Below are 27,391 nucleotides of genomic sequence, written 5' to 3'. Positions count from 1 at the left end.
GGAATAGCGAAAAAGAATTTAGTCACTTGTTTATTGTTATTCTCAGTTACTCTCAATCAGTCAGGTCTTTATAGCAAAGTTGGTAGACAGAGTCCAGTCCCTAATCAGGATCCACATTTGGAAAGGATTATCTATTTGTTTTTTTGCCAAAGACTGTTTAAAACAAAGAGAAGACGAAGAAGAAAATGATTGTCTGCTCTGGTGTCATCAAGTGATACTCATTTAGTAGAACTGCAACAACCAAGTCTAATATATATCAGACACTGCTAATTACTGCTATCTATCCATCCATCTGTCCATCTATTCATCCGTCCATCCATCCATCCCAGAAGTTATTGGATGAAAGGTGGGGTACAACCTGGATAGGTTGCCAATCCTCACTGACTTTCAGTTTCTCTAAAATGAACCAAAGTGATGGCAGCACTATGGAGTATACTACTGAGATGTAGCAATTGAAACACAGGACAAAACTGAGGGGTGGAGGAGTTGTTACTCCCAATAGGTATGTCTTTGTTGAATGGAACCCAAGACTGGGGTAACAGTATATATTTCAACATACACTCCAAAGTTTTCCTCCTACGCAATAGTTTGTTATTTATATATGTTTTTGGACAGAATAGCAATTTTATGTATTTAAAATAAAACATGACACAGACAAAAAAAACAATAACATATCTTTAAAACTTACTGGAAATGTGGCCTCTATGTTTCTTTACTTGATTGGACTTCTTTGCAGGGAGGCTGGTAAGCAGGAAAGAAACCACAATTTTCTTGGCCAGTCTTCTGGATGAGCATTAAAATAATGGAATGAAAGCTTTGGGAATGGTTTGGAAACTTTCTACTCATCAGTGTTAGGAGATACCATGCTGATAGTCAGCACACGGACAGCCAAGTACAACACAAGACAGCCACATAGACTGAAAGCACACATCTCAACAGACAAACCAAACACTTCAGTCATCTTTGTTTGGTGGAAACAACATATGCTGCAATTTTGATCGTTTATTGTGATTCTTCTGCTAAGAGTTACTCAAGTGCGAACAGCAGAATAAGTGAATGATTCCAGATGCAAAGAGAAGCGAAGGTAACTGAATTGAGCACAGCAAACAACTACAGATTTAATGCTGTCATCTAGGTACATGAGCAGAATCTGAATGGATTTAATTTTTTGATTTGACAAAATGGCAATGGCAATTTTTTTCAGCTTTTCAAGTGTCTGAAAAAGTGTCTTATCATATTTTTTCTTTTATTCTGTGTATGCACCTGCCTTAGAATATTTTGTTCATCATTATAAGAAATCTTTATTTAACATACCCTAGTATTTGGATGCCAGCCTACACTGGTAAATGCTGAGATGGGACAGAAGATTGGCATGGTGGTGCAGGGTGGGACATTGCAGGTGTGAGTTTGTGTCTCTCTCTTTCTCTGCCCAACCATTAATCGCTGCCATCTGACAGTTCAATCTACAAGGGGGCCAAAAGGAGCAGCCGGCTGGTTACCAGTGCAGGTCATTACCGAGCACGGAGGCAGCCAGTCGCATCAGCGATCAATGACAAAGGCTGGGCAAAAAGTGAAGGAGAAGTGAAAGGAGGTACAGTTGAGAAAGATATAAGGGTGAGAGAGGCAATAGAATTGTGAGGATGAAGGGAGGGGAGAGGAGAAGAATGGCAGGATAATAGTAGTTATGCTGCTGAAGGTCAGTTCTTGATTGTGGAGTGGATGACAAACAGGCTGTCAGCTGCCAAGAAATAGAGATATTCATCCAATGCTGTGAAACAGAAAATATGGTCCCTTGCATGTGCATGCACATAAATGTACAACGAAGCGGTCATTTCCATAACAGCTCGACTGAGAATGCAGCAATGGAATTTAGTATGAGCTATTGTTTTATGAATTCCATATACAAGGTGTTGGCAGTCAGCGCTGCCCTTTTAGTGGTCAGTTTGGTCTGCGCTGCGGTGAAGGTAATGACTGACTAAAACAAAATGGTTCATGAAATTGCCACAATTGCCTTGTCTTGGCTGCCCACAATGTTACCATTGGATCACTAGACATTGGAAGATTCGTCCAGTATGTTTACCGATTCTTAAGAAGTCAAGCGCTGTCTCTGTCTAACAAAAGAAATTCCATTTGCTTTATGACATTTATACCATTTCATGCAGAGAATGTCATTTTCACCTTCTCACCCATGTTTTCCCTGTGAAAATGTTAAAGAGTTAATAGACGTGGGTGTCAGTATTTGGCCAGATAAAACAACAAGGAGGTTTCTCTTTTTTTCCCTCGAGGCCTTCTGCCTGTTTACACTGCTCTATCTCTCAGCAGATCCACTGGCTCTCCCGCCCAGACAATGATTCTCACACACATGCACACACACGGGCCATCTCAGCATGGACACCACTGAGTGATGATGAGTCATTACAGAGAAGGGTGCCCTTTGGCCTCCTTCAGTCTTTATGGATCATTCTCTGGCAGAAACATATTCCCCAATGCCAAGTTTGCGTCCATCTGCCCGCCTGTCTGTCAGACAGTCAGGCCCCTTAGTCTCTCTCGTTTTTTTCCCCCTCTCTCCCCTGACTTTCACACACGAGTACATAGCAGACATCCCTGCCTCTGTTTATTTAAATAACAAACCGGAGAAATATCTCCTTTTCCCATTATAGATATACATGACAGATTTCTTGTATTCCCCAGCGAGAATAATGGACACAAGTGTTGATTTGTTCTAAAATCATTTTTAGATGAACTTGAGGAATGCTTCCAAAGTTGTCAGTTATCCAAGGGTGTGGTATTTTAAAAGATTAATTATATCCATTTAACCCAACCTTCCGTGTTGAAATTGGCATGCCATATCTCTAAAGTCGAACTCACAGTAATCCAATCTACTTCCTTGTGTGCAGTTGTAGGAAGTCCTCAGAGTACAGATGTGCAGTGCAACAAGGGGGAAGCAGAGGAAAGAAGTCAGTTTAGATTTCCAAACATATTCTTTTCTTATTCTGTGTTACTTTGTTAATTTGATACTATCGGCCTGCCAAGAGTATTCTGTGTAGATCACGCTGCTAATGTGTTTGTTGTAGGTGCTAGCATTTGATCCTTCATTTGACAAATGCAATTTGTTTGTCCTGATTTGATCAGTTGCAGGAGCATATTTTCTTTGCAGCCAGGACCATGTAAACCTTCCATACGAGAGGAGTTTAAATGTTTTTTTCCGCCTGTGACAGAAGAAACTCTATTACAGGTGTCTTGGGCCACGGGGCTCTTGCTGGCTCTGATGAAATCCTCTTTGGGTGTTAATGTAATTCTGATTTTGCTTAGCCAGGGGACTAGTCACATTGGGGTTTTGAAACAAGCTCTGAAATGCAGAAAACAAAGACTGGATCTAAAACCCGCAGTTGTGATGGAAACGTGGAATTCCAGGTGTAACATTGTAGTCTCTCTTGGAAAGCCAAAGAATAATGTTAAATAATTTTGGAGATGTTTTGTGCTATATATGTGGACACTTCATCTTGTAAAGTTCTAATGAACATAGCCTGGGACATATGCTTTTTGCATAGATTTGACATAGATTATACTATAAATCACCAGAGGCACATTCATAGGTAAACTTTCATGTGATGAAAACAGGGAAAAGCTAACTTTTGATGGAGATGGCAGGTGAGAGGTTTGATTAAGATGACTAAGATTTTCCAGCTTATCTTCTAAGAATTACATTTTCAATAATTAAACTTTAGTTGCAGTAATTATTATTAAAATCTACTAAAGATTCAATTGTTATCTATAGCTTACACTGTGAATTCTGTAGCACAAATAACAAAAAGGAACTATGTCTTGCTGAATATCTCAATCCTAAAACATCATTCAACAAAAAACTTTTTTATTTTATTTTTTTCAGATCCTGTCTGCACTACTCCAAATATAGTTTTGAATAGATATTTTTTTTCTCTAATGATATTAAAAACACTGTGCATACAGTTGTAACAAAAACGCTGAAATACTTATGTTGCATTACTAGGCGGGGATAAAGTTCACCTGAACAATATTTCAAAATACAAAAAAAAAACATTCTAAGCTTGGCAAAATATTTTCCCGAAAAGATTGTAATTTCCCCCACCTTGGATACAATTTACAATTTCCTCTCAGTTATTAACTGTTTGAGTTCACAATAAAGATTCACTGGTTACAGGATCAGAATAAAGTGAGACAGATGTAGATAAAAAACTAATGTAAAACTAATGTTTTCTGCTGGTGATGTACATTTGATAAAGTATAATATTTCCTGGTAAAGACAGAGGAAAATAAGGTCCAATGTTGTCTGCTGTATGAGTTAAGAAGCGTGGATTTGTATTTCTTGTAGCTTTAACCACTAAATCATTATCTTTAACTATACAAAACTGCAGATATAAATGATAAATATGAAAACTCAGTTTGGTCTGAAACAGCATATTAATAAAACACCAAGTCATGTTGTGTGTCATTATTGCAAATCAAATACAGGTATGATTTATGTCTGCTGTCTCAGCCTACTCAGCGCATGTTTGTCAGCACCGGAATCGTTGGCCAAATCCAAAGGCAGTAGTAATTTGTCTCAGTATGTGTGGGAGGTGAGGGCGGAGGTCACTGAAATGAAAATGACCAGACCTTACTTAATTGTTGTATCTATTTGTGGTTTGAGACAGGATGTCTGTCTGGGTGTCTATCTGTCTCTTTGTCCATCTGTCTTGCTTCGGTCTTGGCGCCATGTTTCATGTCACTGGGTCAAGACCCCTTGGCTGCAGTCAGCCTTTATGGGCACTGATCTGATTGAGCTTAGGGGTCAATGAAGAGATCTCTTTGGACTGATAACATCACTATCACAACACTCGGTCTAATGGAAACTTTTCTTTTTCTACCGCTCCAATTCTGCTTTCCCATACCAGAAATTCTGTACAGACAAACATCCTAAACACCCATTTAGTATAAGTGTGGAGTTAATATATATTCCACAAGTTGTTTTTGTTTGTTTGTGTATGTTTAAGTGTAGGTGCTGCTGTGATCTAAGAAAACTCACGGATATTCCCTTCAGTAGTGACACTTCACCACTGTTTTGTCTGCATCTTGGAACATCTGACAAGGTTAAGCCAGTAAATTGTTGGGAGAAATGCTTCCTGTGTGTGATTACATTTATCATGCATAATTACAAAGCTCTGCTCTGTCTACACATGATGACCCCTGACCTTGAGTGTGACAGTTGTAGGCGGGTGTTGCCAGACAGCCAAATGTGCTGTCCAGGTTGTGCTACTCCCCGTAGTCTGGTTTCTGTTGCGCGATCGACGGTCTTCATTATGTTTTCTTTCTAGACCGTTCGAATCAAAAAGCATGTTTGTAATTCTTCTTCAGTTGCAAATATTTGTCATTTTAACAATTATCTGGAATACCTGAGTGTTACTGACACAAGATTTACCCTATGCAAGTATAGGCAGGTGATTTCTATCATTGATTTGATTTGATGTAGCTGTGATAAAACTTTAAATATCTCACAGAAGTTAGTTTGTGGTGTATGATGTTTAAAGGGACAGTTCGGATCTTTTAAAGTGGTGTTTTGTGGCAAACTTATAAACGAATAATATCTTACTTACTGTTGTGGAAGGTTTTTGCAGTTGCAAGTAGCAACAGCAGCAGCTATCTGTAGCATATCCAGTGTAGCCTGGGGCACTTACTGCAGGAATGTCATATTGTCTAATGAAAAACTGCTGTCAGTAAAAAAGTTCATAAAATAATGTTTATGTGAAACACTATTAAACTTTAAAAGCGATCTACATAAGGTAAAATACTGATTGTTCATAACATTTCCTCAAAGCCCCACTTTAAATTATTTGATTTATCCCTTGAAATGAACAGCTGGGTAATGCCACCATGTTAAAGTTACAAAACACCTCTCACTATAAGGAAAAGTACTTTAACAGCTAAATCTTTTTTACATTGACTTTCACACATTTTAGTTTAAACTGGGAAAAAAAACAAAAACAAAAAAAGGTGAGAAACACTCCACAGACCAAGATTCAAACCAAGCAGCCAAATTTGGGTCAGACAAAAATAGGTGGTCTCAGGCCAGATCAAACTGGAACATGATATGCTTTGGTTTTGAGTGTGAAAAGATTTTAAGGGTGGTTTACACTTTTGGACCAACTAAAAAAAATAAAGGCAGGCTGCCACTGAAACAGAATGGATAAAAAACAGTGAACGTTGTGTTTGGTGAGAGGACAAAAGAGTTTATTTTATTTTCTGTAAATTCTCACTCTGCAGTCTCACAGGCTCTGACTTTCAGGTGTGAAAAATAGTTAATAAAAGCATTGGTTTACCATAACTTTTTTCTTTGCATGTTAATTTTTGGTGAAACACTACAAACCTTTTTTTTATTTTATACTCCCTTTAGTTCCTCTAGTTTGCCCTCTCTAATTACTTCAAACTCTTTTTTTCTTCCTCTGTTTTCCTTCTTTTATATTTGATCTGTCTACTGGTTTGACGTTTCTTCTTCCTTTTCCTCTGCACTTGTACCCTTTCTGTGTTATAATTCCCACCTATTATTTCTGTCCCAGGGCCTCATTAGTCATGTCGCTGTCAGCCGCCAGCTGCAAACATGCACACTTATACACACAGCCGCATATATTCCCGCACATGCACAGATATGGAAGTCATCAAGGTGAGGTCAAAGGTCTCCCTCATTACCCAGCTCCAGTAAAAACTTTTGGTGTGTTTTATGCCAGCATCAGAAAGCAGGAGGGGGAGTTAGGGGAAAGGAAAAGGGGCAACAAAAGGTATAGAAAAAAAAGATAATGAAGAGGACTAATATGAGTTTAGAGCTGAGAATGACTGATAGAGTGTTGAAGATATACGAGACAAGACAGGAAGAACTCTTCTTCATCTTTGTACTGATACTGATCCCCTCTCCTCAGTACCTTTAATCCAGATAAGGGGCCCAGTCAGAAGATAAACTGTGGCTGAGGTTGACGTCTGAGGATGCGAGTGTGCTAGTGTCACTCAGCCGTCACCACAGACATTGCTGGCAGCGTACATGACCGGTGTTTCCTGACATTAAACACGGCATTTCTAAATAAAGTCATTAGGAGCAGTCCAACAGAAGCCCATTCATTCACCCTTCTCTACACACACACTTTCTCTCTCTTCCATACAGTACCAAGGCTTTGAGCCTACACGGGACATGATACGCTGACATCTGACAGAAAGCAAAGCAGGAGAGCGTGTGTACATCAAGTTCAGGCCAGGAGGTCTGGTAGGTGTGTGTGTGTGTGTGTGTGTCAGGGCCGTCAGCTGCGAGCAGTCAGGGGGACACTGGTGATGCAGACTGACGGGGGACATAAACACTCAGCAGAACTCTGAATCAGTCCATTGTCTCAATTGCCGCTATGTCAGTCCCTGTGTGTAATGGAATGATCCTTCTCTGTGTGTTTGTCTAATTGCCCAATCTGTCTGTGCCTGTCTGTCTTCTGATACGTCTATCTCACCACTTGACTGTGCCTTTTCTTTACCTCTTTCGCTGTCCTTTTTTTTCCTTCTCTGTATTTAGACTTACATTTTCCGTTTTTTTTCTAATTCTACAAGATGATGTGTCAGTTCATGAATGGATGTTTCTGTCTTTTCTGTGTGTGCTGATAATGTCCATGTGTGTGTTTTAATGTTCATTAAACCAAGTTGTGCCAGTCTTTAGGGTTGCAGTCACACAAGTGTCTAAAAGCAGCTTTGTAGGCAACCACGCCAAAAAAGAAAGTAGGGAAAAAAGTCATTTTAAGTTAATATCTACCTGAAATTACGCTGACAGTCAGTGGCTAATGTTATTTGTAAGTCCTACAGAACATGGAGGGGAGTTATTAGTTGCAGGGTCTTAGAACTGTGAGCCCTCAAAGGAGGTAAAGGTGTTCAGAGGATATGAGATTTCTGGGGCTGAAGTGTCAGGACTGTGATGAGGTGTGTGAGATTAATGAGAGTGAGGTTGTAAGAGAAGAGAGGAAAACATGGGTGAGGTGATGAAGACACCCTGAATGGCAGGAGGAAACTTTTGTGGGTGTGTGTGCAGGTCTTTCTCAAAGCTGCACGCAATCTTATTCTGGCTCCTTGATTATTTGAAACCAGTGGTGTAGGAAATTTTAGTTTCTCACCTAAAACTGATACTACTTAAACAAACAATTTCTAATATCAACAAGATGGTTTAGATTTTTTTGAACTGGAGGTTTGTAGAAAGAATATCCATCCATCCATTTCCTTTACCTGCTTCTTCTTTCAGGGTCACAGGGAGCTGGTGCCAATCTCCAGCCATAGAAAGAATATGAAAAACTAATTTCTTCTTTTTTAAAAGCTCTTTGAAGGACTTTAGTTTGGAGAAATCAAGTCTAATTTTGATTGGACTGGTGAGCTAATGGTAGTTGCAGCGGGGCCAAGACTAAAGTGAATTGCTACCCTGTTAAAACAACTGTAATCTTAAAGATTTCATAGTGGTTTATGCAAATGCTTTTGTATACACTCTTACATCAAAGTCAGTTTTGCATAACACAATTATTCCAGCAGAAAAATGATGATATTCCTGTTCGAAGTGCCTCAGGCTGGAGTAGGACCAGTCCAACCTCTGCTGTCGCTACTTTTCTGCTCGCAAAAGGAGAGCAATCTATGTAAATAACTGCAATACACATTAACCTCGATTAATTTTTTGAGATTGGAATTGTTGACAAGATTTCCCTTTGGTCTTGGCTCCACTTTGACAAACTGTTAGCTTGTTTTTCCGGTCAGAATTAAACTTAAATTTCTCCAAATTGAGATCGTTTGAAGAGCTATATACAACAGGTAAATATTATTGTATAAAACCTTTTCCCTGTCGTTTTTAACTTCTCACAAAATCATATATAATAGAAAGAAAAAAAACTGTGAAATGTTAAAATTCTGGACAATAGAGATCAGAATTGCAGTGGATATACTGTAGATACATTTAGGAAACATTGACTTTTATCCTGGAGATGTGCTTTTTACGAAACCACGTTGTACCACCATTGTACACTTTTTTGCCATCCACCAACAAATTTAAACAGGAGATAAAAACAAGTTACCAATCAGTAGAATTTCATATTACCTCAGTTTTTCTAAATCATTTTTAAAGTACTGTATATTTAGTGATGAGTAATATTTTTAAAAAATAGTGATAAAAAAAATGAATCATATAGTTTAAGTTTAGATAATTGAAAGTCTAACGGCAGCTGAACTTGCAAAAGTCATATTTTTTTGTTTCTCAAACTTACCAGCTCGTGTTGCAGGTACTGCCCCTTCCAGAAACAGAGAGGCATACAGAGGGCCAAACTGTAGCCATAATCCAATTAGAGTAATAAGCAGGCCAGTGATTGACATTGAAGGGGTTTTACAGCAAGTCTTTTGAAGGACATGTTTCCGTATGTTGGCCCCTTGTTCACACACACATGCACACACACACAACCACAAATGTCTGTTTGAATGGCTTCAGCTGAACTTCTATGCCTCTTTCAGTAGTCTGTGGTGTCTGTTTATTGTAGATGAGGTGTAGATGTTTATACTCTCTCAGGGGAAAAACAAACTGGCGTGAAGTGTGAGGCGACGCTAAAATAATTCACCTAGCTCTTCAGCGCACGCACACTGTGTCTTTCCTGCTTGTATTATTTGTTCATTTTGGCTGAAACACACTTAGACATTCACTTCCTGTGCGAAATCTACTTTCCCATCAGTAAAAACAGTTTAAAAATGTGTATATTTAAACGCAAACTTATGTCAGTGCTGTGTTGAAATAAAGTAATTTATTGTCTACATGTGTTTCAACTGATACCAATGATTTTCTTTTCCTTGTAAGAAATTCAAAAATGTTGTTGATAAAATACAAAAAAAGACTCATTAGTATCACAACTGCACTACTACTTTATATACCTGACTGTACATTGGGAAATCTTACTAAAATAGACTTTATTGCATAGAATCATGTTCATGAATATTTTGCAGCTTACGCACACCACAATAAACCAATAAAATAAGCCTCGTTTGGTTTTCGTAGTCTCATATTTATTTATGAACTTGCGTCAGTTGTTTTACAATTTCATAAAGAGTTGATTTTAGTTTACCGGTATATGGTATTATATTTTGTGTCATCAAACTATATTAGTGCCCAGAAGGGTGCAGGGTTACATTGTGTCAATACATCTAGACAATTTTTCTTTTCACACCATCTTAACTTCTTTTTACCCTTGTTGCCTGTGCATTATCATGCACATAAATAGATCCTAGGAGCACACAGAAAGGCTGAGGAGGGGTGGATGTCAGTGGTCACAGCAGATAAGAATGACAAAGCACTACACTAAGCCACGTCACCAGCAGGCCTCTCACCTGCCTGTCTGTCACCCAGACGCACTCAACCATCACAAGTTATTGTTTGTGCCCATGCATATGTGTGTGAGTGTGTTTGCTTGTGATTGATGCGCGCTTTGCCGTCCGTCAACTTCAACACCCCCCCCCCACACACACACACCTCCTCTCCTCGTCGCACTGCCCCTCTTGTCCCACCTCGGTCTTGACTGTCAAAAAAACACGAGGCCTCGGGAGATAGCGGTGCGCTTTCGCAGCAGCCGGCCCTCGGCCCTCTCTGTCTCGTTTTCTCTTCCTTGTGCCAGTCACCTACTGCTGTGGGAAAAGCAGAGGAGATGAGGCCTTAAAAAACAGATCATTGTCCGCCTCCTAGATTAAAGCCAGAGAATGTGAGCATTGTCCACTGAATGGCTAAACCTTCCTGCTGTCACTCAAATGCAGCTCTGAGCGCTACTTCATGTCTAAGAGGCTTATCTGCACTGAAAGGCCCCTGGCTGATCCAGGGAGAGAGGACGTAATGAAGCGTGTTTTTTTTTTTTACTCTGTAGGAGGAACCTGCTGCTGGAGATGGTGGTGGTGGGTGGCTAGGGGATTCAGGGGGTGGATGTGGCCAGTGGAACAGCTGCAGTACCAGGCCTCCTATACCCCAACCGCTCCCTTTTTATCAACTGCCCTTCCCCAAAAGAATTGGTATTTATCTAGTCTCACATTGGAGCGCTGCATACACAACATACAGTTCTAAACCCAGAGATGGATTGGGGGGACATGAGGACATTGTGTGGAGATGTGCCCAGGGACCTGCCTGTTGTCCACGCTCAGTCATCTGTGGGGACGATCAGCAGGCCGCTGATGTGGCCCTCTCTTTGTGCTTTGCTGTTTGAAAAGGGGAAAGTTTAAGTGTTGCTCGTATTCAGAGCTGAGGACCGACGGTCAAGCTGCAAGGGTTAGCTAAGCCCCAAGGCCTCACTCTGTGTGTGAATGTGTGTGTGAGGGTGTGTGTGTGTGTGTGTGTGTGTGTGTGTGCTTACACTATCAATATAGTGCTTACGCTATCAAAGTTCAGAATAACAGCAGGTTCCTTTTGTCAGCAACATTTCTGTATTGGTTTGGCCTTTTCATCGTTTCTTTTAATTGTACAAAGTTGAAAAACTTGTACGCTTCCCAGAAATGGCTGTGTTTAAATGTTATAAAGGGATAGTTCAGATCTTTTGAAGTGGAGTTCTTCGGAAAAGGTTATGCACAATGAATATCTTAACTATTGTAGATAGGTTTTTTAAATGAGCTAAATTTGGAGAAATACAGTTTAATTCTGACAGAATTAACAAGCTAATGACTAATTCAAGTGGGGGAAAGATCAAAGTGGAACTCTGTCAATTTAAAAAAAACTTTTATTAATTAAAACATGTCTGTCTCAAATCCTAAAAAAAAATCACAGTGGTTCATGTGAACCAGTTCTATAAAGATTTAGACCACTGCTAATTTTGCATTACATGGTTACTTACACAGCAATCAGTGCTTTTTTTGCAGGTGCAATTAGCATTAACAACAGCTAGCTGTAGAACTTCTGCAGCCTAGAGGCATGTTCTGCAGGAATATAATTTTTTCAGCCAAAATAACTATGTCATGTGAAATTGATGTTCATTTTAAAGTTTATAAAATAGTATTCACAAGAACAGTTATAGAATTTTTGAGAATGAAGCTGTTTTAAGATTGCAGAAATCCACATTGGTCTTGGACTAGCCATTAGCTTGTCAGTGTGTTAGAATTTAACTTTATGTCACCAAAATGAGGTTGTTCAAAGAGCTATCTTCAACAGGTAAGATATAAATTGTTTACAAACTTTCGATAGAACCCCCACTTCATCTGAGCTTTCACTTTAAGTATTAATTATTATCATTTTTGTAATGAAATAATATTCTTTCAATGCATGTTGAAATGTTACTGATTTTGACAGTTTTATCTAAATTACTTTTGCTTGTGGTCCTTACTGTTATTTAAACTAAAACATTTCACTCAGCCTTACCCTGGACTGGAATGGTAACACACCATCCCAATATACTTGTTAAGTTATTGAACATCTGCCATAATTTCTGCTACATGTGCTGCGGCACGCCACGTGTGGGTTTCCCCCAGTGGGCCAGCATATTAGTTTCAGGATGATTTACAGAAGCCCTCAGACCCTGAGCCCTGCTGTCCTGTTCTGTCTGCTTTCAGTGGTACTTCTCGCTTGTCTCAGTGTCATGATGGACACACCTGCATCCTTAGCGGTACGCTGTAATCCATAACCTCTGTCCATTTCGTGTCAACAGTAGCATTACACTCGGCCCTTTAACATGAAAAAAAAGAAACTGTTGGGTTTCTGGCATATGAAACAGAAATTTGTTGAAGTTGTTTTAAAATAGGAAAAGACCTTAGAACATTGTGTTTTCTGTCCTCTGATAATGGTTTTTATTCTTTTATTCTCATTCTCAACATTTTAGAGTGTGTTTGAGCCGGATAAAGGTCCCCTCAGTGCATTGTTTTTGTTGAAGGGATGTTTTAATTCGCAACAGAATGACTCACTTTGCAAGGACAGCGTTTGCTCTCCTCTTCCCCCCATCAGACCACGAGCCTTGCGTGCCCCCTTCAAGTGCGACCTCTGACCTGGGCATCTTGTGGGGTTAGTTCTATTCTGTGGAGGTCGAGTGGGCTGGAGAGCCTTGCAACAGACCAGAGAAGATGTTTTGGCTGGAGGGGGTGGGGGTGGAGGGGTGGGTGGGAAAGGGATGTTAAGTGGTGTGGCCCAGCTGTGATGGGTGGCTCACCGGTCCATTTAGAGCTCCAGCCTCACACTGAGAGATGGTACATTCCAACAGGCTGACAGGACTCCTGACCCTGACAAAAATATCAAAAAATGGATGCCATTTTGTCAGAACATCACTTCTGCAGCATGTTAAAGTGGAAGCTCCTCATGTCCTGTGGCGCTCTGTCATTTTGCTTTTGGTTTCAAGAGCATCGGTTTTACCATCTAAACCAGAGACAGAATGACTAAGAAGTGAGGGTTTTAAGCGTAGTTTCATCTCAAGTGTAATGTATTCCTTTAAAGATTTCTACGCAGTCGGTCCTTTAACAAAGTACCGGTATTCAAATGATGTACTTTATGTCAAAATGTTTTTGTTCACCTTAAGAGGATGAAATTCGGATTCTTGAGCCTCTGAATAATAAATAGAAAATGATTCATGGGAATGATCGCTACATATCCATGATTTCCATAACACAATGTGTCCATGCACCCAAGAGTGATAGGTGCCACATTGAGAAGGAGATGGAGAGTGGATTTGAAGGTTCTTTTTCAGTAAACATTTAAAAGAGTGGAGAAGTGAACAAAGGCGTAAAGAAGGAGCTGTTTTGTTGCCCCTTTTTTAACCTAAATAGGCGGTCTGTCCGACCGAGGCCTTGGCTTCAAAGTATTATCCCACACATGCAATTACCATTTCTATCAACTGGGAGAAAGATTATGCTTTTTGGGTGTTCTTCTGCGTTTCTTCCAGTGGATTCACTTGGTGAATGTGACACGTTTTGTGTCTCCCACCCCCTATTGAATTTAAAAGTTCCCCATTCTCCAAGTGAGCTGAGGAGAGTCCTACATGCGGGCTGAATAGACACTAAATCTTTCAAGGTTAGGACTTAACCTTCTCTCACTCTAATTCATCTTCAAACTTTAGTCTGAAACCAATCAATATCAGATGATTGGTAAACAATGTGCGGTGTCTGATAGGCAGGTACCGAGGGCTCTCAATGGGATTGCAAATGCTTTGTGCGTTCAGAGTCGCTTTTGCTCTAAAGCACTGTCACAAAAAGTGAAATTACCATTCGCTTGGAATGATGCCATTCATCTTTGTCAGAGCGCCAAGCTCTGCACACAAGCCGCTCCCCTCAAATTAATTCCTTGTTTTGCATCAGCTGAATTTGCCCAAATCCAGGAGGATGGCTCAGGCTTCACCTCAAACCATGTTTTTTTTCTTCTTTTAATGTGGCAGTTTCAAATGATTTTATTATGCAGAAAACCCTGTGACTTTATTTCCAGGCTAACCCACAAAGAGAACTAATAGATATTAAAATAAGTTGAGAAAATAAGATAAATCTGGGTGTGAAATTTCAGCGGCTGTGAATGCTCCGACCAGGAGAGTTAAAGTATTATATATCCACCCTCCTGAGAGCTTGTTGCATTGCTGTTGCTGATTTGTCATTTGATGTTGTAGGAGCTCCAACACAAAGGTAAAATCTTCCCAGAGGCTCGTACCCATGTGATAGACGAGAAAACACAGTCTGAAAAATTCATTTGTTATCCCGCGTAATATGTTTTACCATATGTCAGAATAGTTAAAGTATAATTTTGAGAGAAAAAAATGACCAAAACACAATAATTTATTTGCTTTTTCATCAACGTTTTGATGTCCAGTCACTTAAGAGACTGCAAATAGCTGTAAACTGCACCATTCCTGTCAAAGACAATAAATTCATTTGTCTTTTCTAAAAGAATACAAGCCTGTGCCGAGAAAATTCTCATCAGAGGCAATTCCCAAAACAAAGAAACAGTTGAAACGTTTTCATCCAGAAAGTTGGTACCCCCAACTACACAACAACTTTTTTCCAAGTTTGAGAAAAATCTCTTCATTCAGATTTGAAGCAGAAAATTCCCATCCATTTTTACCAAAATGCTGAATTAAAAATGGCTCTCTAATAAGTGACCTTAACTTTGACATCAAAATATACAAGAACAACCCAAAACAGTTGTGGGCCTTTTTTTTTTTTTGATTAAGTTTTCTTTTTCCTCTTAATCATTGATCTTTTCAAAAAAACAGTCCAAGTTTAATGTTGACAAAGTCTGGATAAAGCAAAACAGATGTTAAAAGCAAGTACAAGTTGCTTCATTGTTTTGGGATTCCAACGCACAAAGCGATATTCGGCCTGTGCAAAGTACGCTGAAACATCTTTGTTTTTCAAAGACTTGGTGAAATTCTATACAAATGAACCAAAAATATTTTTTGGGGAAATGTTAATTTTGAAAATAAATTTTTAAAAATCTCTTTATTTTTTCCATGAAAACTGCTGCTTTGTATGTAGCCAATAGGTTCAGGCTCATCACAGCAGTGACATGCAGTCAGTTGAAGTACTGTCATGATGAGAATTTAAAAAAAAAGAAAACACATGACGATAAAATAAAACATATTAATATATGTTTTGCCCATTTCCTGATCGAACACAGCACAGACACTTTTGAACTTCTTATTTTTTTTTTTGCTAATGTAATATTTTGTAGAAACTTTCATTATATGTCATGTTTCTACTGAAGTGCTGATGTTTTTCTCTTATATGTATTACATTTTTAATGTTATTCATCTAATATAAAATCACACTGAAAAAAACCAACAGTGAGGCAGGCTGTAATCTGCCTCTGACCCCTGGGGGCATCTGTGAGATCACAACCTTATTCTTCTTCTGCTGTTCTTTTCTATAGATTATTGAACCGAAGCATTAGTTAAAAGCATTAGAAAGTGAGGTGCACTGTTGCATCTTAACAGTGCATTTTAATTTTTTTATGTTTGTGTAAATCTGATTCTGTCAGACTTCGCTTCAGCACACATGAACTCTACCACAGGTCACTGCATCAGAGAAAGTTTGTTCTGCAAGATATTCATAAAAAGAAAGACGAGGCCTGCTTCTTTTCAACTCAAGTCCACTATTGCCTGCTGGGTAATACAGCTTTGTATCAATGAGGCAGTCAGCATTTTAGCTTCAGTTTGAAGCCGCAGTGACAGAAGTGATGAGATTTTAAAGAGCGGGTTGCTCCACTGTCCTCTCCCTGTCCAACTCAAATGCTAAAAATGTCTCTGATTCCGATTTATGGTTGTGGTGACTGTGAGCACTGATTTGTGATTCCTCATGTTTGTGTTTATGGAACATGGGCTTGTTTTTTTTTGGTCTTATCTGCCGGCAAATACGACAACATGGTTTGACAGGATTTATTTAGATGTTTGCTTTTTCCGAACAAAGTATGATGGAGTGCAATTACCAGGAATGTCGAGTGAAGCCCAGGGGTCAAAGGTCCTTTCCTGTCTCACTGTCTTGCTCTCTGACATGAGTGTCCCAAAGCATTTGCCCAATGCTGTGTCTTGTGATATGGCATTTCTGAACGCAGCAAAGTGTGATGTCTGGACATTTTTATAAGCGTTTGAAGGATATAAATTTTTTGTTCGAGAAGAGAAGAGCTGCGGAAGATAAGTGGGTCAAGCCTGAGAGACAGCTCTTCACCTCAGACACCTGCATCTCTCTACAGATGCCTCATCAATGACTCACATTGTTCTCGGGCTGCACAATTGTCCACTGAAGAACACTCCAGATTTGCTCTGAATACCTGCATGCACCACTCCAAGTAGACCCAGCCCAGCTCTTTCCAAGGAACAGACAAAAAAGTGCCGGCCTCTTGGCATTCCCCTGTCTTTGGGAGATAAAGAGAGGGGAACTTCGGCCTGATTCACTCCTTCACCCTTCATCCCTCTCCAAAATCCCCCCCCCAAAAAAAAATCAGGAGGAGCACTTGCAAGGGATAGAAGAGGGGTGGTCTCAGGGTCACAGAGTGATTAGTGAGGAGCAGACTGGTGCTCCTTTCCCCCCACTTTTGTTCGTCCTCCTCCTGTGGTCACTGAGAAATGGCTTCCACTGGGGAGTGTGGGTGGAGAGGGAAGTGGAGGAATTATTCTGTCTGTCTGAACTATATTTAACCTGACTGACAAGATGGATGCTTCCAAGGGAATTCTCCCCTTGCACAAATGAAGGCATTATACTCTGCTTTCTGGTCCTCTCCTTTTGCTTTTCATTCAGAACTACAGGTTTACAATGAAACTTCAGGAGGACAGTCGAAGTTAAGCTGAAACACAACCCGAGTGAAAATGTAACCATGCTGGGCCACTGCAGACCCTGTTATGAAAATGTACATTAATACTTAAGATTTTACTGCTTGCTTTACGTGAGACAGGTGCGTATCTGCGCTCTGACCTGCAATAAATACTGGGCCATATTTATGGCACAGCAAATACCCTCTCACAAGCGTATGCACATGATAATTGATGCATACACTGCAGAGACACAGACCCCCGCTGTAGCCCTGGTGTGTCTAGCTGGTGCAGACCATGCACTGGACTGGTGTGGAGGAGTTGGAAGTGATTAGGGAGAAATATGCCTGTCTCCAAGTAATGTCAGTAATAGGCAGCAGCACATCAAAGTCTAGGCCTGTCAGAATGATCCGGATCAAACCGGCCCCCATCTGGAAGCCATAACTGACTTTTCACTCATTTAAACACTCTTAAAACACACCGAACAGACATGGAGCTCCCGTCTCTGCTCACCACTCACCACCACTCATATCAGCACCCTGTTCTCCCTGCATCTATTTGTGTGTGCGTGCTTGTGTGCATGCGTGTTACTACCCCGATATCATTTACTACTGTATGCGTTTTCACACATAATGGTAAGCCCATGTGTTTCACATTTGTGCACAAGGCTACTTATTTTTATTGATTAATGTTTTCACTCACACTCTCACCCTCACTTTTAAAGATATTGCAGCAAAAAAATTATTGTGCCAATGGCCCTGTTCTGATAACTTAAAGGGACAGTTCAGATCTTTTGAAGTAAAGTTCTGTGAAAATGTTATAAACATCTAATATCTTACCAGTGGTTTGAATAAATAAACGTTTCATTCTGAATGAACTGATGAGCTAGCAGCTAGTCTGAGTGGAACAAAGACCAAAATGGACTACTACCATAAAATAAAGTACCTAACTGCTCTTTCTGGAGGGGATAAAGTTGTCATAAAGTGCATGACTGTGTTTTGTTTGACTCATGAATAAGTATCTTGCTGTGCTGTAATGACACATTTCACTCTGAGACAACAAAACATACTCCCCTCCTGCCCACTTGCACACCATGTTGACTGGGCTTCTGGACTCATATTATCTCTCCAAACACAAGTCGGACACAGCTCTAAGTGTATTTTAATTGGCTTTGAGCCGCCTTCCTAAAGTAAACAGCTGGCGGTGTAGCTGGTGGTGTGGTGTGCTCGGTGACTGACGGGTGGCCCGCGGTAAAGGTGGGGTGGAGTCCCGTTCCCTGTCTGTCCACTCCCGTCGACAATCAGTCCAACACAGGACCCCATTGTATTTGTGTGAGAGCGTGTTTGTTTAATCTAGCTACATGTGTGCGTACATGCTCTCGCCTCACTGTCTTTGTGCGTGAGACTTACCGTGAATGTGGTATGTGTTTGTGCGTGTGTCTCTCTGGAGTGTTTCTCATTTGAGCAGCATACACCCGCTACTGTAAAAGATCTTAACGGATGACAGATAGCATCTGGAGCTAAAGTGTAAGTGATTTAATACCAACAATTAAAGTAGACGTGTCAGCAGGCAGCCCAGGGCCCCTGCTGTGGCTGGACAGGGAGTGGGCCCTCTTGCCTATCTCTGTTAGACAGGGGGCCTCTGGCTCCACAAACCGCCGATACTGCTAACATTTGCCACTTATCATTCTTTTGCTTTCAAATAAATCTTTTTTCCCCCTCTGTTTTTCCTTGTTAAAAACTCATCTTCCTTAAATTCAAACATCATGTCACCCTGACAAAAGATCTGAAGTCTTCTCTTCCTTTAAAATATTTTTATCACCCGCCAAGGTGAAGCTATAATGTATTTGTCATGTGAGCATGAGTGCATGTGTGTGTTGAAGTCAAGCCAATATAAGATGGTCGCTACAGCAAAGCAATCCTAGCAAACACAAAAATGCTCAAAACTCAGTCACCTTTTATATATATTGAGCTACATTTTGGTGGTAGTAGTTGAGACTGATCCCCATCTTAGATGTTGAATGATAACTGATAGACAAGATCTGTGTTTAAAATGTTGCCATTAAGTATTAGTATCAACTTTGTTAGCAAAATATCTTGTGAACCACTTAATGGATTTTCGTCAAACTCTCAGAAAGTAATCATTTGCTGTACATCTACAACTGATTCACATTTAGAGTCAACTTAATTTAAGATGGCCGCCACAGCTAAGCAACATTAGCCTACACAAAAATAACTATTGCTCAGTGAATTTTACAGGTATGGAGCTAAAATTGGATGTGGTAGTAGCAGATAGTCATGTCCAACACATACTCTAAGTGCTAACAGATGACGTAAGCTCATGCAATATCTTGCAGCATTGTAAAAGGTTGCACATAACAGTATTTTCAAGGTTTACCATAACAGCTATAACATTTTAAAGATGATCTGTGTCTAAAACTCTGGCATAAAAGCCTGCAGATGATGATGTTGCTAGGACTTTAATTTGTATTTGTAACTGTTGCTCATTGCTCATTAAACTATTTAAAAACTTGTATAAACAGATGATTTGGGCTTTACTCTTAAATAAAACCTCAGGTTCAATTCATAAACTAAGAGAGACCTAAAAATATATAGCAGTTTGAACAAAAAAGATGGATGGCAAAAATGTGTGACTGAAAAAAGTGTGAGTTTGAGCTCAGCATATGGAGAAAAGCCCTAAAAACAATTCGTTTTACAAGAACCAAGGATCTCGCTCCTAACATGGCCAAGTCCTCTCCCATAAAATCCAAAGACCATCCATTATAAAGCGCCCAGGCCCTCATGAATCGCCTTGCCCAGACCCAGCTATGGGGCTTTTTGCCTCCAAATCCCCTCTGGAAGTATTTGCAAAACAAAACGAGGCCTGGCTTCAACCTCATTAACTAGTTATAATAAACAAAACAATGTGTTTTTAATGGATGGCGAGGACCCCCCCACCCCCTGACTTTCCCCTTCCAGCTCTGGTCCAGAGCAACTGGCCAGCGGTGGGTTTCCCATGACTGCAGCTTGTGGTGTCACAATGATGGATGTGCAAGGTTGGCGGGGGCTGCCTCTTGCCTTGCTCCTTTGGGATGTCCCACAAACTGACAGGCACATTGTGGCACTCGACCCATGCTGACGCAGTGCTCAGCGGGCTGGCACAGCCACAGAAAGCACCAGAAAATGCCCACTTTTTTATAATCACCTTAAAGCAATAATTTCTTCAATACTTTCCTTTGAAGTGGGTCTTTGAGGAAAGGTTGTGAATGATTAATATTTGACCTGTTCTAGTCAAATTGGAAACTGGACCAAAGTGAATTGCTGCTGCTGCTGTGAAACAATTCCAATCTGAAAAATTTCATTGTGGTTCCTACAAACGCTGTTTCAAAAAACCCTTACACCACCACCATCACTGCAGAACCCTAATTCAAAAAAAAATTAACTTTGGCTTTGAACCCAATACTGAGCTAGGACAATGCATGTGGGAGATTACGGAATCATGAAATTGAGTTAATGCGAAGTCAGTGTGGATTTTAGTTGCTTTATTGTAGAATTTTACACATTAAAGTAACAAAAACAGATGCGGTATTGATCAACATCTTTATGAGGTGACTGTGGTGGATTACTATGGCTTTTACAAACAATGAAACAGTGATGGAGGGTTAGCATGTAGGAGAAGAACCTGAATCTGGGAGCCCCCCTACCCCACCCCCCCAGACCTCAGCAGGAGAGACATTTCCATCCTGATGAATAAACACCAACAGAAGCTCAGCGGCTTCACTCCAAAAGCTTAAGAGTGCCACACACATGTGCACATCCCCTTCTCTCTCCATCTCTCGTCTTTCTCCTTCCCTCTCTGTGTCTGACTCAGTCGGACCCACTTCACACCACACAGCGCGCCTCTGGAAACAAAAGTCTCCAAGCTGATGTAAAACAATCCAATAACAGCCAGCACCTCTCAAAATAAAACAATAGCTCAGTTCATGCTGGTGCTGTAAAACAGCTCAGCCCATTACATGCACACATTTGTAACTAAATTGTAAATTTGCCCTTTGGGTAATGGCACATTTTTTTCTCCATTTGAGGACTTTGGGATTATAATAATGGCGGCGTTTGTGTGAATGTGTGCACGTGTGAGTGCTTTTCCCACGTATTCTCACATTGTGTTTTGTGCTCCCTCTTAGTTCCTGTTAGTGCAGTAGCTCTGGAAGGTGTCTTTTTTTCTTCTTTTTTGTTTTTTTAACATGTTTATATTCTTCCCAGGGGTAGCCACATTGAACGCCTCATTAGGTCAAAGGTCATTTAAATAGAAGGAGAAGATATGAGGCTCAGACGGACAAAGTGTGAGAGTGTAAGTGACCGTGACCCATGTGACACTGTTGAACCTGTTTGTAAACAGGATGTCATTAACACTGGGAACTGCCTTGGCTCACAATGACTTTTGTCTCCTCTGGTTTGTGCAGTAAGAGTGGCTCGAGGGTGAGGGGTGGCGGGTGGGGGAGCACACAGGGAGAATGCAAAAAAACAGGGAGTCAGGTATTGTGGCTGATAAAATTTCAAATAAAACACACTCCAGCCATAAATCAACACCCCCAGAACTGCCCCGTGCTTTTCTGTCCAAACAGCATCCAGGTTGACTTTGTCACATCAGATAAGCACTGGCTAATGTGATGAAATTTACAGCTTGGCGCAGCTTCTGTACTAATACAGGGGCAAATTGTGTGAAGCTGTACTAAGTGCACTCAACTGTCAGCTCTTATTGTGGTGTCAGTCCTTCCTTCTAATTAGTGTCCTCAGCAGGCAGGAAGTGGGCCTGGGCTGGACTAATCTGTCAGTGAGGCCAGACCATCCTCGCCCCAGCGACTGTTTCCTTAGATAAACTCACGGCTCTTTATCTAAAAGTGTTGCAACGCTCAGGGGGTCTGGGAAGCCCCTAGTGATCTTGTTGTTATTACTTAGATGTGCATTTTGCATTTTGCATCTTAAAACTAAAAGAATATATATGGTGGTGGTGGGGGGGGGGGTTTCTTTTCTTTTTTCTTTTTTTGACTGTCTGAAAAGATGTTAGTTTATCTCTTTTTCAATGAGGACATGCCCGTCCTAACCACTGTGGTGACAGGTGATGATTGAGCATGAGAGGGAGGAAGCGCAGAGAAGGACACTTCCTGGCAGACAGTTTTATCAGCGAGGGAGCAAAGAGGTCAGAGAGAGGGTGGATGAGGTTATCACATTCATGTTAGTCATATACCAATATATATGTGGCTAGTGCTCCAAGAAGCCTTTGGGGACCTGGCAGCAGCCCAAAGTTGCTGAGCAAGGTAACTGTCCCTTTCATATAAACACTGTGTGAGTTATAGCCACACATTTTGGACTATTGAGTGCAGAAGTTGCCTTTTGTTTTTTTGGTTTATAGTGCTCTGCCATGGTTCAATAGGTCATAGAATAGGTGGAACTGGTGTCCAAGGAACATGAAGTTGTTTGTGTATTGTCTAAGGGCACTGACACATCCTGTAGAGATAGCTTGAAGAGATTGCCAGGCCTGTCTTTCAGTGACTAATGTGTGAAGCGAACAGGCAACGTGATCGCTAAGACACGTAGATTAAAGACTTTTTTGGCTCACTGTCAAAATACTTGAACAACAATGTCGAACACGCTCAAGCAGGAATGGCGAAAGTGGGAAAATAATAAATAAGAGGGTGGTTGAGGACTTTTCCTTTCCTGCTACTTCTTTTACATCCTTCATCCCTTCCTTCTCTTTTCTAACTCCTCTCACCACCAGCGGTGTCCAATTCCTCCACTCGTGCGCTTCAGACTGATTAGACTCCACACCCCCAGCTGCGCTTCTCTGACGTGCGTGCAGCAGGACGACTTCAAATATTCTCGCTCCTGCCACCCCAAATAAAACCTGACTGGTCCTAATGGACACGTTTTAATCTCCCTGGGTTATTTGAAGATTTCTCCAGCCCACTGCTGGCCACAGCAGAAACAAATTCCTCTCGCTTTGTTGATTAAACTGCAGCCTCTCCACCGTCGCTTATCGTCCAGCCACGAGTCGCTCTTTTTTAATTAAAAGTGAGACACCACGAGTGTGCAATTAACAGCTGGTAATTATAGAGCTCTTCAGAAGTGCAACACTCCACCTTCATTTCAATTATATAATGGACAAGTGGCTTTTTGATCTCCAAATTAGTGAACTCTTGTAATATTTGTTTTGTGGCAGATTTGGAGGGTTAATCGTGGCCCATGGTGGCCTACCTCTTCCATGATTGATGCAAGAGAGGAAAGAAGGATATTAAAAATCGAAACAGTCCATCAGGAAATGCAAATCGCACCTTCATGTTAATGAGCAGGCAATGGACCGGGCTGCCCAGCCGTGGCGTTTCATGTGGGGGAAAGCAGGCACCCATTCTGCCGCAAACTGATTAGTACATTTCAATTTAAAAGTTTAATTAAGTGCTTCTAATGCAGATTGTTTTGGAGAGTGACACATAACATTAAATTGTTTGATACTTAATTTGGCTGCCTTTGGATTGCAAAACAAGCACAAATAAATTTGCTATGCAAGTGTGAGTGCTATCCCAAAGGAGGCAGAAGCTGTGGACTTGATTTAAAAAACCTTTAACTGATAAGTGATGAAACGGTACTTAATGACCAATGAACTCTTTGAGAGTACAAAGCGAAACACTTGTTCAGTTTTAATTACAATTGATCTCCATCTATGTACACGGTTGTTGCATTGTTAGTTTAGAGTTTACATTCTTTCACTCGGCCTATCAATATGAAAAAAAGTAGACCTTGATTGATTTTTGGCTGCATTTGTAGATGCAGAAGGTTAAAATGAGGTGATTATTAATTTGCAGCAGTACTTTAAGCTCTTTGGGGATGCTTTCCAATCTGGGCCTTTTGTACAGAATTGTCAACATTTCAAGCAGTTCAAAAGACATTAAATCTTTGTACTTGTGTGACTTGTAATTAATTTACATACAAAGTCAATATGATTCTTGTGGAAATGTTTCTTTTTTTACAGTGGAAGTTTAGAAGCACAACAAAGCATTTAATATTTGCGCCTTAAAATTTGAAATTGCCATCTTGAAATAGATAAGTTTTACTTTAAGTTTGTAATTATTTCAGTGGACTTTTCAAAACAAGTAACACGGGTCCTGACTGACTAGAAACAATCAACAGGAGCAGCAGAAATGTTGCCTGATTCTTAAACCTTGCCAAGGAAGGCGGGCACCTCAAATATTACTGTCAGCTAAACAGCATATCTCTGTGCTGATCATCAACATGTATTATAAAACTTAACCAAATGCCCCCACTGTTTCTGAATGGGAATTGAAGCCAAGTAGGACCCGATTTATGGGAGTTGACATTTTGTATTCTTGGGAGCAGAGTCTGCACACTAGAGATATGAGGTTTTAAGTTTCACCTGCTCTACCCTACACAATCACGGTGCACATGACATTTTTTTCTTAATGATTATTAGAACTAATTACAGCTAAGCATATAAAAAAATAATATTTGAGAATTTAGCACCAAGATAAGAACTATGCACCTGAAAAATCTGATCCTAATCTTCCTTGTATGGAGAATATGTGCAGCGAAAACCCCTTGATCCAGGATAGAGACCAAGAACCCATTTTTTTGATTACTTAAGAAGGAGGACTCAATGTGGGACAAGAAAGCTCAAAATGTCACTTACTGATTTTAAAATTCCTCTCTGATTTAGTGAGATGTTGCAAGAAGTCACTTTGTTCTTCATATTATGAGATCAGGAGCTCATCGTGAAGAAACCGTTTTTCTTTTTGTCTCTGTCATTTGTGTGGCTGATGAGTTTGTGGCAGATGGTCATATTTAGCTTGTGCAGTGAGAACAATTTAGATCTGTCAAAAAACTGTGCAAACTGCTCACATCTGATGAACTTGGTAGGAGTATTTGAGACAACAAATCATTAGCACCATTTTCTTTGTAAATATGCCACAGAGAAGGAGCATGTACAGTATACTATTGGAGGTAAATAATGCACAAAAGTTGGAGGTAAAACCAGAAGTTGTGCATTTATAGTGAATCAGGCCCACAGTTCGAAAATTTCAACAACTGTATTTTGGTGGAATATGGTCTTTAAACCCACTCATAGGAATCATAACGTATCAAATGCATTAGTGTAACTGATCACTGTTTAATTTCATGTTTAACATATACATATTCAGGCAATCTGTCCATAATTTCCCAGTCATGCTTCTCCAAATATGAACAAAACAAGAAAACCAAAGAGAGAAAAAAAAACTGCATGAAGTCAACAGCCTCAAGTCACTCAAGCTCTTTGGAATTTTGCATTGGTGAATATTGGCAGCTTATTGTGAAATAAAAACCAAGTATTTAAATTCGAACCAGGTCAATATGGATGGTTCTTAAACAAAGTGTCAGTCATTAGGAAGGGCCATGTGGCTCTGCTTAGAGTCCTTGTTTGTTTGAATTAGGGAGAAGAAACAGCGGATTTCTGTGATTCCTCTCATCTGTCCCAATGACACATCGAGCACACTAAGTGCTTTAGATTGAGAGAACGTGCCTCAATCTAATCTGAGTCGCTGTTATTGTCATGTTCCTCTCTTTTCCTTTTGCCCTTCTGCATTCCCACCTTAATCTTGCTGTCGTTTGGCAGCTGTCACCCGACATCTGTGTTCACCTGCTACACTTATCACACACACACACGTGCACACGTACACACAAACCCACTCACAAATCCTGACCTGAATGAAAAGAGTACAAAAGAGTCAAGATTTGCACTTGCAAATAGCAGCAAAAGTAAACAGCAATTGAAAAGTTCAAAATTTAATTAGAAATCACTATAACAACAATTTTTACCAGTTTAAATGTTAAAAGACACTTTTTTGGCAGGTTTCTTGCAGTCAAATATGATTATCCTTTCAGTTTTAAACAATGTCACACATTGTTTATGTCCGGGCTCTCATGGAGAGCTGCGTAGTGTGTTACACAGGAAGACAACAGTCCCCATACAAGACTGCAGACCTACTGTATTGTCCAGTTAAATCACCTCCTAAATAGAAGGAAATTGACATCCATAACAAATAACATAAACAGTTTCAGTGCTCGGATGGGGATTTTGTTGCTCAGGGGTGCCGGGCTGAATGTTAACCTTCCAACAATCATTAAACAAACATCCTCTCCAGGACCTTTCCATGCCAGGGTCCGTTCCACATGTCGCAGCGTGCTTTGGAAAGTCTCTGTGGCTGCAGACATTATTGCATGTAACAAGTTCTGTAACGAAGTTAAGGTGGAATAGCCCTGCTGCTGCGTCCTGGTGGTGTTTGAGGCATCGAACCCTGAAGAGGGGAAAAACAACCCTCAGACAAAGTCTATTCATGTCCAAAAATCAAAATGAAACATGTCAGGTTGGTTGTAGGTGGTTCGCTTGTCACATTAAAAATAATCCTGCTTTCAAATATTTTTTTCTTTTTTTTAACCAAACACAGGCTTCAGTGTGATTGAGTTTAGCCTTTTAAATATATATCAGGCTTGTTTGATTTATTCTGAATCAGGCATTTTTTTTACTTAGAGTCTGTGTGTTCTCACAATACTTCTAGAGGTTTCTCTGAATGGATATGGCTTATTGTTGATAACATCTGACCTGTCACCACAATAAATTAAGATTTTAACTATTTCTGCTTAAAGTAAGCAAACTAAACTAAACTGAGCCTTCTAAACCCTCCTGAAGCACTCAAAAGAGAGAGAGGCAAAGAAAGGTAGAGAAATCCTTGTAACTTCAGGTCAATTTGAACTGGAATTTTTTTCAAAGTCTCCGAGCAAAAAACACAGTCAAGAAGCATCTCTGTTTAAAAATATGAAGGAGCAATGCAGAGTCAGCAGAGCATTTCAGACATTCAGTATGGTTTCTTTGTGAATATTTGTGTGCCCAAGTGATGAGCTTGAGTTTGTCATATGCTTCAGCCCTGAGCTGAGAGCCATTTGTCATTGGTTGGATTCATTACGTGTGCCCGTGACCTCCTCAGAGCCAGGCACAGTGATCACCGCTGACCTCCTGTGACAAACACAGCACCTTCATTATGTCACCACGGCGACCTAAACTCTCTAACTGTCTGGGTGACACCTCTGGGTGGAACTCCAATCTCTCAT

The 27,391-nt window shown here is 40.3% G+C and overlaps 1 protein-coding gene across 14 annotated transcripts in view; it reads left to right on the top strand.

The window, feature by feature from the left end:
- The window catches only part of mecom (MDS1 and EVI1 complex locus), a 138,350-nt gene that overhangs the window by 8,073 nt on the left and 102,886 nt on the right, over positions 1–27,391 (top strand). Inside the window, exon 1 of one of the 14 annotated variants that reach the window (XM_037973098.1) lies at positions 10,991–11,052. The exons of the other annotated variants lie outside the window; for them this stretch is intronic. The gene's annotated coding sequence lies outside the window, so the exon portion shown is untranslated. Of the gene's footprint in view, positions 1–10,990; positions 11,053–27,391 lie in introns of those variants that run through there. 14 annotated transcript variants of the gene reach the window in all.

This window comes from Kryptolebias marmoratus, linkage group LG2 (assembly GCF_001649575.2).
Source record: "Kryptolebias marmoratus isolate JLee-2015 linkage group LG2, ASM164957v2, whole genome shotgun sequence".
NCBI lineage: Eukaryota > Metazoa > Chordata > Actinopteri > Cyprinodontiformes > Rivulidae > Kryptolebias > Kryptolebias marmoratus.
Note: the sequence above shows the minus strand (reverse complement) of the source record. Positions and strands in the feature narration are given on the sequence as shown.